Here is an 18,448-nt window from a genome sequence, read left to right on the forward strand (position 1 = left end):
TTAGTAAGACGACATGGGATCTTTGCCGAAAGGGAATTAGTAAGAAGACAGAATCAACTAGAACGCCACTCAGTAGAGCGCATACTCCCCCCGTGGGTCAAGTTGGAATAGTACGATTTCACAAAAGTTTGAGGGAGTAGTTCAGTGACAACACAAGACAGACACTGCACAGATATATATTTAGAATATATAGAAGATAATGTTAAAAAAAAAACAAGGCAATTTCACTTACATTTTCGGATTCAGCGTTCAATTCCATATAGGTGAGTGTATTTTGAGGCATGTGTGACTTCAAATAAAATTGTAAGCCAGGCAAAACGTTCGTTTCATTCCTTAGCGATACAACATGTAAAACTGGCCCAAACGTCAAAACAAAACTCGCTCATTTTAAGTCGTACAAGCTAATGCGACCACTCATTCTTCTGGGAAGAATCCCGTGCACATGCTGGTCACACTTATAACTCACCTAAGTCTTTATAAGTTCATCAAATACTGACACCGCGATTGCCATTCGCTGAGGTAAATGTTGATATCTCTTCTGAGGTAAGAAAAAACAAAAAACAATTTTAAAGCATTATACATATCAAACGATACATTTTATGAAACGGGAAACCTAATACACACTTTGGTGGTTTTAAACTGACAGAATATGTCTTTGTTTGAAAAAAAAAAAAAAAAGAACCTTGAAGACGACGCTGATAAAAAAAAATACACCGCTCTCACGCATAACCACGAGTTTAAACTACATTTACAACAAATATGAAAACTATTTTCATATCACAATGTTAAATATAGAATATATAGAAGATAATGTAAAAAAAAATGAGCCCTATCTTCCAATGGTAAAAAAACCTTCAAAAAATTCCTGGATCCGGAATAATATCCAGAGCTTCACCAAAAACTAATCACTTCTTCCTTATCCCAAGGGAAATCATTCCACCAACTTTCATCCAAATCCGTTCAGAACTTTTCCAGATATCTTGTGTGTGTGTGTGTGCGCACACACACACACACACACACACACACACACACACACACACACACACACACACACACACACACACACACACACACACACACACACACACAGTACTCCCTGGGGGGAGTAACAAAGCCCTTTGTTAAGAATTTATTTTTTCAAAAATCACGATAGATAAAAAGCATAAAGGTATAACATTATATCAATACCTTTAAGACATGAGGTTACAGTCAGTGTTATCACGACTTTAAATACCTTTCCAACAACAACAACTTTTCAAACTACAATAATAAAACAGAGATTGCAAACCCTCTCCAGGGCTTGTGGGTGTGATGTATTTTTTGTGGTGTTTATCAGCTGCTGTGTTTGTGTAGTTTATTGACAATGTAGATTTATGTTCAATCCAATGTGGCTGCCAAAACACGTGACCAATGATGTCAGCAATTTAATTCTCCCATATCATTTTTTTGTAGATCACGCTCAAGAAATTTCAAACTGATCGGATCAAGCGTTCTACTTGTTCAATTATGTCATAATGAAGGCACCGATGACATCGCAATAAAACAGGTCTCGCAGTTCACTCCCAAGCCTACAAGGACCACCTACAACACTACAAAGATGCCCTCTCCCACGCCCGCTCCGCCTACTACTCTCAAATTATCCACTCTGGCTCCGGAAACCCAAAATCACTCTTCTCGACAATAAACAAACTCCTCCGCCCCCTGGACACCACCACCCAGTCATTCACAGTAGACAACTGCATCTCCTTCCTTTCTTTCTTCCAACGCAAAATTGATAACATCTACAACAGCTTGACCACCGCCGCACCCGCTCCCCCTCCAACCACCTGCCCCCCCTTATCCTGCCTTCCACTGTCTCAATTCTCCCCGGTCTCCCCTACTGACCTCTCTGAACTCCTCATAGGAATGAAAACTGCCACCTGCACTCTTGACCCCATCCCCTCCAGCTTTGTCAAGGCATCCCTCCCTGCTCTCTCTCCACTTATCATTGCAACAATAAACTCCTCCCTGTCTACAGGCATCGTCCCACCATCCCTCAAAATTGCTGCTGTTACCCCCATTCTAAAAAAAACCTGGTCTAAACCCTGACACCCTAAACAACTTCAGACCCATCTCCAACCTACCCTTTCTGTCGAAAGTTTTGGAACGCGCTGTAGCCACTCAACTCAAACATCACCTCTCTGCCAATAACCTGTATGAAACATTCCAATCCGGATTCCGCTCCAACCACAGTACTGAAACTGCTCTCCTCAAAATCACCAACGACCTTCTCCTCTCCTCTGACGCTGGCAACCTCAACATTCTCGTCCTCCTCGACCTCAGCGCTGCCTTTGACACCATCGATCACACCATCCTCCTCACCCGACTTGAATCCACCTTTAACGTCACCGGCACTGCCCTCTCTTGGATTAAATCATACCTCTCTGACAGACGCCAGTTCATCTCCATCAATAACTGCAAATCCCCCACTGCTCCCCTCCCCCAAGGTGTCCCCCAAGGTTCAGTTCTTGGCCCCCTCCTCTTCATCCTTTACCTGTCCCCCCTCGGTCACTTAATCCGCCGTCATGGTCTCCAATTCCACTGCTTCGCCGATGACATCCAGCTTTTCATCTCCACCAAGTCCGTCTCCACCGACACCCACTCTATCCTGACAAACTGCATCTCTGAAATAAAATCCTGGCTTCAAATCAACTTCCTCAAACTTAACTGTGATAAATCTGAAATAATCATCATTGGCCCAAAAACGCTCACAAAATCCACCCATAACTTTGCCCTCAACATCGATGGTATCCCAGTATCCACCTCCCCTCTCATCCGGAATCTTGGCGTCATCTTTGACCAAACCCTCTCCTTCGACAAATACACTAAACAGATCACAAAGACAGCCTTCTTTCACCTGAAAAACATCGCCCGTCTCCGCTCATCCCTCTCCTCCACGGCTGCAGAAACCCTCATCCACGCCTTCATCACCTCCCGTCTGGACTACTGCAATAGACTCCTCTATGGTTCACCCTCAACAATCACCAATAAACTCCAATACATTCAGAACTCCGCTGCCCGTCTACTCACCCATTCCCGGACCCGTGACCACATCACCCCCGTCCTTTACAAGCTTCACTGGCTCCCCATCTCCCAGAGAATCCAGTACAAAATCCTCCTCTTGACCTACAAAGCCCTCCATAACCTGGCCCCATCCTACCTGGCTGAGCTCCTCTCCAGACACACTCCCACCCGCAACCTCCGCTCTGCTGGTACCAACCTCATGACCCCCCCCCCCCATCCGGACCAAATTCAGATCCTGGGGGGACAGGGCCTTCTCCATCGCTGCTCCCACCCTCTGGAACTCACTGCCTCACACCATCAGGGACTCCTCCTCACTCACCACATTCAAAACATCACTCAAGACCCACCTGTTCAGCACTGCATTCAACATTCAACCCACAGCATTTAACCCCTGACTATCACTTCTCCTTCTCCCTCCTTTTGCTTTAAATATTTCCCTATTGATTCTTGTCTTTTTGCAATTGTTGTTTTCATGTTTTGTTATGCATTATGTTTTGCACTCTGTCAAAGCGCCTTTGGGCTTCATGAAAAGCGCTATACAAAATAAATGAATGATTATTATTATTATTATCATGAATATTGTTTTGTCTGGGGGTAGAGCAAAATTTAGAGCTAGGTAGATCTGTATAGGTAGGTATTCGACTGTCGTGATAGGGACTCTACATGTAATAAGTTCTTTATGTTTAGGCGTTTGTCGGGATAAGATGTATAATTGTGGATCTACCAGGAGATTCGTGTGATAGTTAGATAGGGATTCAAAGATAACGCCCCTGTGTCTCACCTGGTCATCAAACCCTTGTCCATTATGGCACTGCAAACCACATAAACACTTAGTTACGTCCCTAGCGCAACATTAAATAATTCCTTCCCTCCTGACATGACTTTGGAAGAGAACAAACGGGAATTGGATGGAACACCGCCACAATCGGCGACCACCGTTTGCACCTCCGCAAGGCCTACGAACCTGGCATAGCACATGCTATGACCGGTGACCACGAATGTGGGGGGGGGGGGGGGGGGGGGTTGGAGTGCCGCAGAGGGCGTGACCTGGGCGAGCCGGCGAGTTGTGGGAGGATCTGATTGGCTGAGGAGTGCGCCAATGTGACGTCATCAGCAGAGATACTATCGAGCATCGGACGCCATTTTTTGGGGGAGTTGGCTGCCAGGCGAGTTGAGGGAGTTGAGCTGAGCAAACCCGCAGTGCAGTTCAGTTCGGAAGAGTCTGGAGAGAGCGAACTTGGACTTGGCCACAGCGCGCAGTCGCACTTGCGCCCTCTTTCCCTTTTTCACCATTCGTTTTGGTTCTGAGGTTGTGCTCGTGTTGGAGATCGATGACGCGTGGTGCTTTTGGTGCGTTGGAGGCCTTGTGGACTTGGAGCGAGGGACCTCGTGGTGTGCGATCGGGCCGGAAGGAGCGGTGTAGGATGGTAGCCACGAAGACGACTAGAGCCAGATAAGCCGAGCTCCGCGATTACACTGTACATGACGAGACATTTTATTTTCCTTAATTCAGATTCCCTCGTTTGTAATTGCTATCAGTCGTGTGGGGACGTCCCGATTAGGATATTCATTACCGGCGCGTGCCTTTTCTGTCCTTGCTTTTATTTAATAAATCCTTATATTATTTTCTGTATATATCTGAACGCAGTTTCCTGGGTGTTTGATTTTCATAGCTAAGGCTGCGGGGCTCTTGTCGTTCCCCTCCATCCTGCGCACTTTGCTTGATTGGAATCCGCTGTTGAGTTTTCGCCTCGGGAGTTTAAAGCCTCATAATCGGCCTCCGAAACTTTGATGTTAATCGGAGTTGCGTGACAATATGTTGTTGTTCCCCATGGGGAGTACTTGACGAGACAAGTTTCTTTCTTTTTTTTTCTCCATGGAGCACGGTTTTGGAGATATAGAGGTGCAAAGTGTTTCATTTTTTTTCCAAGATGGTGCCCATACCACGTGACATATGACGTCATAATTCTCATCACAAAATTCTACAGGAGGCACTCTTATAGTGAAAATTTCCTGTCAATCGGACCAACTGTTGCAGAAAAAGCATACTCATTCTGTGCGGACAAACAGGCAGACAGACAGACAGACAAACAAACCAACACAAATGCAATACCCTCTCCTATGGCGAGGGTAACAATAGCTGTCGGTGTATATACAATTACCTTTGAATGAGAACATTTTTCATTTCATTCATTCATTTGGGTAATTCGTTAAATCCAGTGACTTTCATCACGAGGAGTATTACCGTTCACGAAACGGCTTTCCCAGTATTCAGGATGCTTCTCGTGATCAGAACACAACTGGTTAGTACTTTCTACATGGCATGGGTGGAGGGGGAGGAGAGGGGATTGGATGTGGAGAACATTTATTCTCCACTACTCTGAATGAATGTTGTGACACTCACTTCGTTAGCAGTGCGGGAAATTGCATTATAAAGCCGGTGGGTGTCATCTTGCATGATGAAGTGTGCTTTGCATTTAAACCACAATTTAGTGTTGGAAATCTTTCATGATGACTATTTCCACATATAAAAGTCAAAAGAAAGTGAAAAAAAACAAACAAACATGTAGGGGTGGACGCTCCAAAAAACAACCAAATAAGGTAGGAAGAAATGACACCACAATCCCTTTATGAATTGCCATCACAGCATGTTTTTTTTTCGGTTGTTTTATGGATCATATTTTTCATATTTTTTTTAACGTTTTTTTATCGAACTTTAACTCTATTTTTCCCGATCTGGATGGCAATGACATCACCATCTGGTAAATTATTTTGGGGGACATTTACATGGAGAATCCCCCAACCCCTCAACAATATATGTCATACAAGACCCTTCATATACCGTCCAATATTCCCATCCCTTTTCTTTACAAATTCTTTTTACCTTCTCTCCTTTCCTTCCCTTATATTCTATCTCCATACTCCTATATCCTCCCCATATTCCTTCCAAACTCTGCTCACCTCCTTTCCTTCTCCAACCATCATACACTCTCTTATTTTCCTCAATTTACTCCTTACCTATAAATACACAAGAGATACTTCCATTCCTTCATTGCCTTTATCCAATCCGCCATTTCCCTCTCTCTACGCTGCTTTATCCACCCCTTTATGAGCGTCCTCATGTCTAAAACAAGAAGGGCACTCGGTAGAGCGTGTACATCTGCCAGGCTTAACAGTTTATGTTTTGTTTCCCACCGATGTCGGATCTGGATCCAGACCTGAACCAAAACAAAATCCGCTGTTCTTTCTTGTCACCTAACCAACTCGTCCACCTAGTTTTGTCCAAATCGGTCTACAATTTGAGATATCGTGATAAATTAATCGGTTTTAGCCCGATCACTCAATGGTGGAGAATCGCTTCAAAAAAAAATTTATTCGATCCATATCCGGATCTGCACCAAAATCGAATCAATTCGTCCTTGCGCCACACTCAACCTGTCCCTAAGTTTCGTCCGAATCTGTCCGCAACTTTTTGAGACATCGTGCTATATGTCGTTTTTGGCTCCATCTCTCAATGGTGAAAAATCACATAAAAAATTCTAGTATCCGGATCTGGATCTTCACCAAAATGTAATCATTTCTCCATGTCACACATCTAACATCTCCACCAAATTTTGCCTGAATCCATCCCTAACTTTTTGAGATATCCTGTGCACAAAAAAACAAAACAGACAGAGATGAAAACAAAACCATTTACATCGGCAGTCATAAAAGGACACAACACTCTTCAATAAACTCTTCAACACACACAATAAAAGGACATAACACTCTTCCTTTCTGTTCCTTTTCTCAATGTGTCATATTTCCAATTTGCTCCCTCCCCTGTGTACATGCAATAAATAGATGCCTTATAAACGGGTCACACGATCTATTTACATAAGGAGTTACTGCACGATTTGCTTCAACAATCATATGCATACGGTATATGGAAAGGTGAAGTTAGAATGCTCTTTACAATAACCGGTACGACCCCCTGTGAATCTTAATGAAAGCATCAGAAGACCGTTCTGCACCCTTTTCCTTCATAAATTATGCGTTTTGTCGTAACTTAAAAGCCATGTGAACTTGCAATCCATGATTTAAGGGAGACTTCAAGGGAGAGTTTCTCACTTTGCATGCAAATGTGTAAATGGTGTTCAACAGGTTGTGGCATATTGAGCTTGTGTTCTTTTTTTTAATCCGAGAATTTTTTTTTGGTGATCGGACAGGTACAATACCCAAGAGACAATGTCACTTCCTTCCATTGGAATCATTGTAATTGCCTCAACCATCGTTGTTCATTGGCTGGATGACATTTATCAATAATTCTGAGGATGAACAATTCGGTGATTTTGCACTTTAGCGATGTATTTTGGTGTCTTTTTCATTCTTGTTAGTTATGAAAACATTCGGAAATAATAGGTATGGCTTCTAAAAGGCTTATGACTCTATAGTAGTATTTAAGCACATTTGATGGGGCAGCCAGGTTTTTCCCATGCCATCCCTGCAAATGGAGTACTACCGTCTAAAGCATTACACAGCAAATAATCATCAACCCAAAAATGCTCCCATTTCCGAAAAATCTTTCCATCAACCTCCTTTATATCCCATAATCCTCCTCTCCTGACACAATCGAGTGCACAAGTCACAATCAAAGGCCCCTAATCAGGCAACAACCTGAGCACGACGGCACACTAGATCTAAAAGCATACACAAATGGAATGGCTGCCGCAGATAACTTTAAGTTTAGGGAATGCAGAGTAAAGGACACTCATCATTAAGAAAAGGAAATGCAATAAGTCATGTTAAAACTTTTATTGAAGACAACACTGGTTTGCTTTCTTACACACAACTGCAATTATTATTATATGGCGTGTGGCAATAACAGGCAAGGCTATGAGAGGCGTTTCGCTAAATGTATTGACATCAAAATAAGTTAAAGTGCGGTTCAGTTGGAGTGCGTGGCAATTGTAAAGGGTAAAAAACAAAAATAATTTTTTTTAAATCCTTGTTTTTTATTCTACCCGTACAGTTCGATGTCGAGTGATCTTGAGCAAATCCCGCTCCCACGGCATAACTGTAGAATAGTTTCCAGTGGATTTTTAGTGATAATTATAATGCCGACTGCTGGGCTGTTTCCACAAAGCATTTGGAGAAAGACGTTAACGTACAATACCAGTGTACCAGGAAAGGGAAGACTTGCTGCGGCGCCGTGCAGTACTATGCGGAGCCGTTAGCGAGTCAAGGCAAACGTATGACCATCAATAAAAGGACTCCTCTGGATCACACGGACACTGAGTCTATGGTCCTTTGGAACCGTTGCCAAGAGATAAGCCGGGTCGTTGTAAACAGATTCACTAAGCTTTTCAATCAATAGTTTGCGATCGGAACACGTTGCGAAGATCAATTTTTTTTTTCCATCCAATCAGAAATCAAAAATATTATCTCGTAAGCAAAACGACGCCTGAAAACAAGGAAGGAGAAACAAAAGTGCCGAGGTGAATTTAACATTCAACTGAGTGGTGTTGGTTTCAAGGTAAAATCGTTTTGTTTTGTTTTTTAAACAAAAACCTTAACTTGGTCATTAAATCATATAAATGGAGTGAAGAATATTTTATCAAAGGCGTTAAAAAAAAACAAAAAAGCTCAAATTCTACTCCTCCCTCTCCATTCCCCCACCCCCACCCCATCACATCCTCTAATTTCCTTTCCCCAACATCTCCTGAGTACTCAAAATTCACAGTTAAAGAAACTTCCAGCAATAAACCAACATTTCTTCTCCATAATAATATATCCTTCAAACAGGACTTTCCTCCATAGTACAAGGGCTACAAAACAAAATTTTAAATTATATACAAAGCAATTGCACAGCTGTAAGGGAATTAAAATCACCTTTCACTTAGCTCAGATAGAAACAATCATCTACAAGTAGCCAATAGTTTAACCGGATGGGCAGACTCCATTTAACATTTCCATCCAGCAAAGTAGGCCGACGTACGGTGTGCAAAGAGACCAACACATTAAATAATCCTTTGGGTTACTGTCTGCACACCTGAGTCCCAAGGCAGACTGCCCATAGAGGTGCCGAGGTCCGAACGACGCTGTGATTTCAGATTCTTCATTCCAACTGAGAGGGTTAGGGAGAGGGAACACGAGAGAAGACATTGAGAAAATGCAAGGGTGAGTCGGGTCAGGAGGAGGGGGGGGGGGGGGGCAGGAGTAGTGTCGAGGGAGTGGTGGTTGGGGGTGAGAAGGGGAGTAGTATCAAGGTGGCAGGAAGGGGAGTGAGGGTAGGGAAGGAGGGGGGGGGGGGCGAAAGAGGAGTGGGGAAGGGGGGGGCTGGAAGGGGAGTGGGGATGGGGGGTGGCAAAAACGGGGAGTGGGGTCGGGGTGCGAGACGGTGAGCAGGGTCGGGGGTGCGAGGGGGTGAACGGGGTCTGGGGTGCAAGGGGGTGAGCAGGTTCAGGGGTGTGAGAGGGTGAGCGGGGTAGGGGGTGCGAGGGGGTGAGTGGGGTCGGGGGTGCGAGGGGGTGAGCGGGGTCGGGGGTGTGAGCAGGGTCGGGGGTGCGAGGAGGTGAGTGGGGTCGGGGGTGCAAGGGGGTGAGCATGGTCGGGGTGCGAGGGGGTGAGCAGGGTCGGGGTGCGAGCAGGGTCGGGGGGTGTGAGGGGGTGAGCGGGGTCGGGGGTGCGAGCGGGATCGGGGGTGCAAACAGGGTCTGGGGTGCGAGGGGTGGCAGGGTCAGGGGTGCGAGGGGGTAAGCGGGGTTGGGGGTGTGAGGGGGTGAGCGGGGTCGGGGGTGTGGGCAGGGTCGGGGGTGCAAGCAGGGTTGGGGTGCGAGCAGGGTCAGGGGTGCGAGCAGGGTCAGGGGTGCGAGCGGGGTCGGGGGTGCGAGGGGGTGAGCAGGGTCGGGGGTGCGAGGGGGTGAGCGGGGTCGGGGGTGTGAGGGGTCGGGGGGACGTGTGTGTGTATGTGTGTGTGTGTGTGTGTGTGTGTGCGTGTGTTTAGAGTCAATGCTTGTTTAAATTGCAGTACCTCATTAACTAGGGCAAAAACTGCAAAGTTATTGCGACTCGCTCTGCAGCAAAGATGGTGCCCCTGAATGTCGTGTTTCTCAATGCGATCTGGAGACTGACACGCTCCATTTGCTCAATAAAGAGTGTCGGATGCATCCGCTGGAAGTTAGTATAACAGCGCTCATCTTTTGCAGCAAATTACACTCGCAACTTGAATGCTCTCTGACCTGGCCTTCTCTCCACCAAAGGCTTTACCCACAGCTGCTTCTTTCTCCTGGCACGATGTCGCCGGCGGACCAGCACTAGTGTCAAAGCAACAAACCATTCTCATCATTTCCCTGCATTTCTTCATTGGCATTTTGTTTTCCCGAAAAAAAGTGACATCGACAATCTTGTAGTGCGAGTCAAGTACATGGCAGTCTCCGACAAAACAATGTTGTTGTGTTGCGTCAGCGAACATTGGCTAGTGTGCGGTGGCCATTAGATGGTTTAAATTCGGGATAAATAAACAAGAATGAGGTGTGGTGCGATGGGTACAAAAGCAGTGGAGCGGTTTCAGTAATATTTTCTAAGGAACTTGTCCGGAGAATTTGAAAAGTAGGGGGGAGGGTGGCAAGCTGCTCGGGAGGCTACACTTGGCGTTTCTGGGTTTATGGTCTCACTGGAATGAAAAAGTCTAACTAGAATCTGCTATTGGAGTCGAATTTCAAACTTACGAGTGCTCTCTGCAGTCATCTTCCCTGAGGCCGCTGGATGTTGTTGTTAGAATGCACTCTTATCTCATCCAGTGGATTTCGGAAATATTTTGATAAAACAGAAATGTGGAACAATATAGTGGAAAGATCCAGATTGTTCAATGGCGCATGTACACATGCACAATAAAACAGGGTGAGGGGGTTGAAGAAAGAGGTTCAAAAGACACCAAGGGGCAGAAGGGAATAAGTAGACATTCGACAGCCACACGAGGAAGACATATATTATAAGCACTATTCTTCCCCCGGGTTCTGAGTTGGCTCAATAGATCAAGCATCGGTAATGCAATCCAGTGGTTGCCAGTTCAAATCCCAGCCCCCAAAGGGATAGTGATTGACACAGTATGCTCCTTTTCACAAGACTTTGGCATCACCTACTAACTAGTCCATCCATTTAAAAATGATGCTACATTGCTGTGAAAACCTCCTGAGGAGGTAAGAGGCATCTGGTAGTGCGAAGCGACAAAAGGGATGAGGACAAAAGAGGGGTTCTACAAGTTTGGAAGATCGAATGTTGAAGCACATGTGCCTCATGGATGGCACATCATCATAAACTGATCTGAATTGAGCCTGTGAGGACCATTGTGGGGGTGATGATGAGGAGTCATACTAGTTTAGAACCAATTTAACAAGGAGGGTGGCATGCCTAAGAACAGGGCCTGGAGCATGACAATTGTACAGGAGGTCAATGGTCTCTTGCTGCGTTCTCAGAAAAGTCGAAGTTTCATTTTAATGGCTCAGACAAGTAGTTGATCCAGTGATGGGTAGCAGAAATCCAACCTGACCACACGAGACGTCTTATCCAACATCATCCACAGAGTTGGACGACGTGGGGAAACATTCACTTCTGAGGTCAGTTCAAGGGTGTTCCATTTCCCCTATCACAACACAGATGCTTAAACTCTTGTTTATATTAAATGCCAATGTCATTTTAAAAAAGGAATAAAACTATTTTCTTCACATCAATTGAGAACAAATTCTTTGATTCTTGTATTGTCAAAAATCAATCATCCGAGCTAAAAAAAAAAATCCCCCAAAACACAGAACCACCTACTGATAAATGCAGTGTCAGCTGCTACAAGCTCCCCAGTATCAGTTAGCCTGAAAGCTTTCAGTCTTTGTGGCACAGCCAACCCTATCACAACCCCCACTTCCCTCCCGGGAGAGGAATCAATCCACATATGCATTTCTGGCTCACTGGCCATCATTTCTGGTGAGAAACGACTTTATATATAAATAAAAAAATAAAAAAATAAAAAAATAAGGGCTGGGGTGGGGGACATCATAACAAATTTAAACGCATGTACTTCAGCACCAAGACCAAAGTACATGATCTAACAAAGCTCGTCAAACCAATACGAACATTCACCTTTGCTCCAAGGCCAAAGCTCATGGTCATACAAATACACATACATCCTAGGCCACATGGGATGGTCATAGCATAAGCCTTTTTGTTTTTGGGTTCCACTTGGCACGATGAATGCTCCCGGGTTTTGTACGATTTCTGCAATCTGTACGATTTCTGTTGAGATGGCTTTTTATTTATTCAAAGTGAGCTGAGAAGACAAACGAAGAAGACAAAAGAAGCAGAAAAAAATCAAACAAAGTTAAGGAAATGTACTTTGGCTCCATGACCAAAGTACATGGCCAATCAGAGCTCGTTAAACTTATCCAAATTCACTTTGGCCCTAAGGTCAAGACTCAATGGAAAGAAAATCCGATGGGCTAAATCCCTCATTAAAGTAGAACGTTACTCGGTAGAGCGCACATCTCCGCCAGGCTGAACAGTTTACGTTTTGTATCCCACTGATAGGCCGGATCTGGATCCAGACCTGAACCAAAATCGAATTGGCTTGTTCTTGTCACATAACCAACTTATCCACCTAGTTTTGTCATAACCCGTCCACGTTATGAGATATCATCCATGAAATAAGAGAGCCGTTGGTCTGTATGTCTGTCTATCTGCCTGTGTGTGTCACCATTTTTCTCAGAGATGGCCGAATGGATCTTCGTCAAACTTTCAGAAGTGGGTTCATCAGTGACTGCCTGGGAGTGTTTTAGGATATACATATATATGTATATATATATATATATATATATATATATATATATATATATATATATATATATATCTATTGTTGCGGATATGGGACTTGGCCTCCATATCCGCTTGTAAATATTCCCCTATTTCCCCAATACCCCCCAACTATCCCCAATCCCCCATTCCCTAGTCCCATTGCCTGTAAATAACACTCTGTAGAACCGACCTTCCCCTTTTTCCCCCATTAAATGTCGTGCCCAGGTCCACCGCATCTCACGTAGACAACTTTCGGACCTCTTGCTAGTTATTCTTAGTCTATGTCAGTTAAGGACTCGTTTCCATTAATTCTGACTCTTCGTTGCACCAGAATGTGATTGTATGGCACCAGTAGTGAGTTTAGGACCTCCCCATACCTCCTCCCATCTTCCCCATGAAACAACAACAACAACTACAACAACAACAACAACAACAGAGGGGGGGGCGCGGCGCGGGGAGTGTGCGTCCTCACTCCGGCTTGGTTAGCCGCCATTGCCCATGCGCTCCACGGGGTTACCACGAAGGGGCTGGCTGTCAGCTCCTCGTCAGGGGCGGAGCCCGGTAACCCCCCGCAGCCAGTGAGAAGCGGCGGGCCGATTCCATCTGGGGCGGAGCTAACGAGCCGAGGGCGTGTCACTCCCCGCCGGATATACGCAGCGACTGACCGGACGTGACGTCAGATGCGCCCCCAGCTTGGAAAGACAAGTCGCGACCTCCGAGCGCTGAGCGACCTCCCCGCATCTTTGGACCGGACCGGGTCGATTTTGCCCCTGAGCCAAGAGTGCACCTTGAGCCATCGACTACCCGCTTTCCTTGCCATCAATCCCCATGTGAGTCAGTTTTGTCCTGTTTATCTGTCGTCTGTCGGGGCTACTATAAGACCGTAATTAAGTGCCTATCTTTCTATGCTGTCCCTCTCATCCCTGTAATCTAACCTTCCGCAATATTATAACCTCCTCCGGAGGTCTTGAGAACCGTACCCCTGGTGTCGTGTCATTTTAAACCCAGCCGTTGTGTCCTTTCCTCAATTGATTTAGCGTAGCGCGACTCGGTCAAGGTTCGAGTATAATCGGGTAACTTGTGCGAACACGGCGGCCATTCCGCTCGGCCCACCATAACATCAAAGTCGTGTCCGTAACAATATATATAGGTACGGATACGGAGGACGGCTCTTCCGTTAGCAAGGGGTGATTAGCCCCTTGTCCTGTTAAGCTGGCCGTCTCCCCGTTCCTGGCACTTGTAACGCTATCCCACGAGATGGAACGGATCAGGGTTATGGGCCCAGGGTTTATCCCGAATACCTTTATCCGTCCCTCCGCAGACTAGGGAGACAAGTAGCGCTCGAACCCCGGTTTGGCTGGTCTAGTTAGTTGCCGAACGGTTTTTAGCAACCTGACGTTCGAGCCATTAGCATTACCAAAGACTAACCCGATTCTCAAACGTTGGCCGAGTCGCGCCACGTGCACTCAATATGGAAACCTCTAAAGCGACCGAAAGAGCATGAATAAGTAAAAACAAAGTAGGGAATAACAAGATTTATTACTATTTATACACACTAAGCAGAAAGGAAAAGAAAGATGATTTATAAGGCAATTGCAGGAGCAGGAGACATAGTGCAATGATTAGCTTATATATGGCAGTCTTAATTAATACCCCAAGACAACATGAAAGACGGACAAACGGGCACACTTACACGGGGGAATTGATGGCAGGAATCACTGGAGGGAGGAGAAGGTCCAAGCCGATGGCAGGGCAGGAAAGGTCCGGGCAATTCCACTCCGTCGAGGTCCACGTTCCGTGGAACAGCAGCTGGCAGCTCCGCGTCTTCACAGCCGGCAATAGGGCCTAGAGGGTCTCGGCGTATTGCTCAGTATCAGCACCCCCTCACGTCTCGTTCTCTCTTGGCTGCTTTAGCTGGATCGCGCATCTGTCGCACCTCTCTCTCACTCTTCTTCGGACCTCCTCTTCTCCAAAAAGCTCATCTCTGTAAAAGCTCATCTCTGTCAAAGCTCATCTGCTCATCTGCTCATCTCCGTCAAAGCTCATCTCCGTAAAAGCTCATCTCTGTAAAAGCTCATCTGCTTGGGGAGCGTCCCGCGGCGGGTTATATAGGCCCCGCCCTTCACCCTTTACGAACCTCCCCCAAGCATTCTCTCTCCGCCCTCTCAAGCCAAACCCCTCGTTCTGGGTTGGATGAGCGGGGCCGACTTACTCCTCCCCTCTATGACGAGGTGGAGACCCGCCTTTCTTCTTCGTCGTTACCTCGTGCGTAATGGAGTCAAATGCAGCAAAGTGGACGGCAGATGAAAATGCAGCAAAGTGCCTAAAGAGTCAATTGCAGCAAACTGGACGGCAGATGAAAATGCAGCAAAGTGCCTAGAGTCAATTGCAGCAAACTGGACGGCAGATGGAAATGCAGCAAAGTGCCTAAAGAGTCAATTGCAGCAAAGTGGCAAACCTGGCACTTGGAAGCTGCCATGGGGCGTCGGAGGGCCTACTCTTATTTAATTCGGTGCAATGAAGAGTCAAACTAGTGGGAAACACATCCTTAACCTACAGAGAATAAGGGACTAACTATTTAAAAGGATATATGGTGTCCTGTGTGTAGGTTTATGAAATTAACTAAGAGGACGAGCTTCGACCTTTCTTTACATTACGAGGGTCAGTTACACACAACAAAACCATACTTCTCAAATTCGTTACACTGCACCCTCCTTCCTTCAGGCCCATCCTCGGGCCTATAAAACTTTAACTTAGTGTGACACGTAGGTGTAATTCCCTCTAGAATTAACCTGACCCTGAGTGTGACAATTTTAAAACACAAATAAATATGTCCCCCTGCTGCATTGCACCCTGCCTAACAGATTTGCGCCCACAGGATAACCGAATTGCGGAATTGTTTTCAAGCTATACATTTACGGTGTGGAGCATTATTTACAGTGACGTTATTTCTTATTTACAACGCAACCCAGGACCTGTGTTTTTTTCTTTTATCTTTTTAGGGAAACAAAAAGAAGGAAATTCCTGTTGGGAGGGAGGAGACAGCACGCATGGCATCGATGCACCAGTACCAATAACACCAAAGCACCCAAAAGCACCAACCAGTGCACAGTCATTACTGTTTGTAATAAACACAAAAAAACAACTGGTGGTGGTCTTCTCCTTCTCTGCTGGGCCGATGTTCTTCCCGATGTCTTCTTGCTTCATGCGGCCTACTTGGAAATATAAAAAGCACAAACCGTGTCCATTTTTATTTAGGGCCACAGGGGCCAACTAAGGGTGGTCCACCTGTTTGGCATAGGTGCCACCTTACCGAGGTCCGCAAGCAAGATTCCCTGGCCACTATGGCCGGTCTCCAACAGAGGTGCCCTGCCCCAGAACCTGGGGTCCATCAAGTGGTACTTGGCCGCAGAACAGCGGTCCATAAAGTGGTACATCAATGCAATGCATGCTGGTTGAGAGGGTCTTGGCACACAAGACGACCTCCGCACGCTCCCCTCAACGCCCAGTGGCGCACAGTCCTCAGGTGGGAGACAAAGGGGGGGAAAAGACAGGTGAGCGAGGGGTAAGGTCACAAGGGTACACTTCAATAAGGCAATGCAAGGCGAAGTGCGTACGGAGAGCGAAGTGAGAAAAGCTCGTCCCTACCGTACGTCACCCCCCCTGTCACCTACTCTACCCTTGCCCTTACCCCATATTTACAAAATCTACACCTTTACAAATTCGTCGCTAATGTCACGTCTTCCCCATATTTCCCCGATACCAAATTCGTTCCCACAATCCCTCTATCCAAAATTTGCCATCACCCAATTCATCATCAATCCTCATAAGGAGGAAGAGATGGAACATCAAGGCACAATGTCACACCCACGTCAAGATGCGTCTCACATTCCAAACATCTGCACAATAAAAATAATAAAACATGGCATGGTGTGGACTTACGTCACCTCAGGTGAGTGGATGCAGATGGTGCGAGGGGATCTTCATCCCAACTACTTTCTAAGTGACTTTAATACACTTTACACTACCCGGGGTCTTTCCCTGCCAATCCATTGGCCATCTTACACTATGGGTTCTAAAAACCAATTCCCATTGCCCAAACTGTGGTGCTTCTCAATTTGGGGTCTCACTCCCCCGATTCATCTCCCGGTGCCCTTGCACAATTTCCGGGCTGGGTCGTGTAGCTCTCCCAGCAGGTCTACCCACCTGCACACCTCCACCACTGTAGTGGCCACCCGAGCTTACCTAGCTCCTCACCCTAACCTATCTAACTGGGGAAGGCCCCTCCTGGCTCTGTCACCCCCACTCGGTGCCCTCTGGCACTGGGCTACCCGGGGTCCGTCCTCCGGATCCTCGGGCCCCATCCACAACAACTCTACCGGCTCCCAGAGCCCACCTGCGGCCTCACCTGGCCGACATCCTCACAGTGGTGGAGTGCCCAACCAACTACACACACTAACAGGCTACACGCCCAGCCATTTCCACAACACCAATGCACCCATCCAAATACCATTCTTTCACCCGCACCACAGATGCCAATATCCAACCACAATTTACCTGTACCCTCTACCTAACACTTACACTACCCTCCCCGGGTATTCGTGATGGGGGTCCATTCTTCCCCCATTCACACCTTCGCACCATCCACTCCACTCCACAGTTTCCATCATACTCACTCCACGACCATCCATTCCAATACTCCATATACTCCAGACCATTTATTCCATACAACCATTCTCCATACACCTGTCGTTGCACACCTGTGCAATCACACCTGGTGCCACCTGCACCCTCCTTCCTTCCTGGACCATTTGGTCAGCACCACTCACATCACTATCACTCACTCATACACTGCTCCATCCACCTGTTCAGTTGCACACCTGTGCAATCACACCTTTTCCTCACACACGGCATCATCTCATCTAACTACTCCCCTCTGGAACTTGCGCTTCCCAGTCGTCCCTTTAAACTATTGCGCTCCCTCGTCATTATCATCCAAACTAATCTACCTGCGTCCCCACTACAGGTATCATTGTCACTACCTAATCTTACCGTTACCTAAGGTCATCTTCTCTAGGTCCCTATCATTATATCCTAACCCTCCCGGGCTAGTTTTCACTGCCATAAACCCCATAAAACTAGTGCTCCTTTGCCCCCACTGCGAGAGATGGCAGAGTTGCCATCCCATCACATCGGGTATCTCTCACTATAAATTTTGCTCACCTAATTTCAGCCAATTAAAAATTTGCCAATCACTACTAATCATCTGCCAATCATCACTCTGCCAATCCTTTGCCAATCATCAAATTTTGTTTTTCTAATTTCTGGGCCAAAACACTATCCTCGTCACACGTCTACTCACTTGAGCCTCTCGGTGCGCCAATTAATCTCCAAAGCTCGGCTTCGCAAAGCCGAGCAATGAATGCGGGTTGCTTGGTGCCGGCGGCTGGATGCGTCCGGCATTCGGTGCAGGGACGGGGGCTTACCCGGGCCGAGATCCCACGCACCATCTCGGCACGGAGCCGTCCAATGGCCCGATTTCGACCTGCCGGAACGCCTCAAC

At 46.5% G+C, this 18,448-nt stretch overlaps 2 protein-coding genes across 2 annotated transcripts in view; both read right to left on the reverse strand.

Moving 5' to 3' along the window:
* Nucleotides 1-18,448, reverse strand: part of TRPT1 (tRNA phosphotransferase 1) — a 458,396-nt gene that overhangs the window by 10,200 nt on the left and 429,748 nt on the right. The window lies entirely within an intron of this gene.
* LOC137426945 (ras-related protein Rab-4B) overlaps nucleotides 7,843-18,448 on the reverse strand; it is a 50,710-nt gene continuing 40,104 nt past the window's right edge. Inside the window, exon 8 of the mRNA XM_068115996.2 lies at nucleotides 7,843-9,169. The gene's annotated coding sequence lies outside the window, so the exon portion shown is untranslated. The remainder of the gene's footprint in view (nucleotides 9,170-18,448) is intronic.

The sequence above is a fragment of the Myxine glutinosa genome, chromosome 5, assembly GCF_964187855.1.
Source record: "Myxine glutinosa chromosome 5, kmMyxGlut1.1, whole genome shotgun sequence".
Lineage (NCBI taxonomy): Eukaryota > Metazoa > Chordata > Myxini > Myxiniformes > Myxinidae > Myxine > Myxine glutinosa.